Raw genomic sequence first — 1,883 nt, forward strand, 5'->3', positions numbered from 1 at the left:
GGGACCTCCCTTGGATACCAAAATCCATGGATGCTAAAGTCCCTTATATAAAATGGTGTAGTATTTCAATATAACCTGCACTCATCCTCCCATATACTTTAAAATATCCCTAGATTACTTTTAATATCTAATACAATGTAAATGCTTGTAAATAGTTGTTATACTGTATTGTTTAGGGAATAATGACAAAAGTCTGTACATGTTCAATACAGTTATAATTTTTTTTAAAAAATGTTTTCAATCCATATTGGTTGAATCCATGGATTAGGAACTCATAGATACGGAGGGCCAACTGTACTAATATGTGCTACCACATGGATGAACATCTGCCAGGTATGGTAGCTCATGCCTGCAATCCCAGCACTTTGGGAGGCCAAGGCGGGAGGAGGATTGCTTGAAGCCAGGAGCTCAAGACCAGCCTGAGCAACACAGTGAGACCCCCATCTCTTCAAAAAATAGAAAAATCAGCCAGATGTGGTGATACACACCTGTAGTCCCAGCTACTTGGGAGGCTGAGGCAGGCGGACCACTTGAGCTTAGGAATTTGAGGCTGCAGTGAGCTATGCTGATGCCACTACACTCTAGCCAGGGCAACAGAGTAAGACTCTGTCTCAAAAACAAACAAACAAAAAACCCTCCAAAACCCCACAAAAAACAAGGATAAACATTAAAAACCCTGTGCTAAGTGAAAGAAGCCAGGCGCAAAAGGCCACACATTGTATAATTCTACTTATATGAGATGTCAGAAGAGGCAAATCTATAGAAATAGAAAAGTAGATTAGATAGAAAAGTGGTGGTCACCTTAGGCTGTGAGACGGGGTTGGGAAAATGGACAGTGGCTGCTAATGATGGGGTTTCTTTTTGGAGTGATGAAAACATTAGCAAATTGTGGTGATAATTGCACGACTCTGAGAATATAATAAAAACCAATAAATTGTATGCTATAAATAGGTGAATTGTATGTTATATGAATTATCTCAAGAAAAGTTATTATTTAAAAAAGTGAGATTGGTAGGTAAAGAAAACATCTTCAAAAGATATCAAGAATAATTACAGCTGACTCTTGAACAATAGTTTGAACTACAAGAGTTCATTTATATGCAGATTTTTTTCAGTGAAAGTGACACGGGGTATGCCCACATTTCCTGCCTCCCCTCTCACTTCCCCCACCTCTTCCTCCTCTGCCAGCCCTGAGACAGCAAGACCAACCCCTCCTCTTCCTCCTCGTCCTCAGACTACTCAAGGTGAGAACAAGGATGAAGACCTTTACGACGATCTACTTCCACCTACGAAAAGTAAATATATTTTCTCTTCTTTATGATTTTCTTAATAATATTTCCTTTTCTCTAACTTACTTTATTGTATGACTTACAATACACATAACTCACAAAGTATGTTAACTGGAGGTTGACTGTTAAGGCTTCCAATCAACAATAGGCTATTTGTAGTTAAGTTTCTGGGGAGTCAGAAGTTGTATGAGGACTTTTGACTGCTTAGGGCGACGAGTGTCAGTGCCCTGACCCCCGAGTTGTTCAAGGGTCAACTGTACTAGCTTCCTTATTCACTAACATATCTCTTACTAGTTAATGAGATCCAGAATTTTGAGATGCTTCTGGATTCTAAATTGAAGGATTCACTCTTCATCTGGTGTTCCGGGTATTTGCTAGAAGCTGGTGAAATAAAGATGAGTAAGACATATCTCAACTCCAGAAACAATTCAGCTTGTTCACTAATGTCCTCCTGACCTTCTTCCTCCCCCAACTTCTGAAAAAACACCTTTTCTTGAATGGAAAGTGGGGGCTGGAGAAGCACACGGTACAGAAATGGTACTGACCCCAACCTAAGCTCTCATCTGTCCTGCCTGCTCCTTCCCTCCACCCCCA

General features: G+C 40.3%; 1 protein-coding gene across 1 annotated transcript in view; it reads right to left on the reverse strand.

Annotated features, from left to right (window-relative positions):
• Positions 1-1,883, reverse strand: part of NOL10 (nucleolar protein 10) — a 164,503-nt gene that overhangs the window by 18,757 nt on the left and 143,863 nt on the right. The window lies entirely within an intron of this gene.

The sequence above is a fragment of the Propithecus coquereli genome, unplaced genomic scaffold, assembly GCF_000956105.1.
Source record: "Propithecus coquereli isolate 6110/MARCELLA unplaced genomic scaffold, Pcoq_1.0 Scaffold298, whole genome shotgun sequence".
NCBI lineage: Eukaryota > Metazoa > Chordata > Mammalia > Primates > Indriidae > Propithecus > Propithecus coquereli.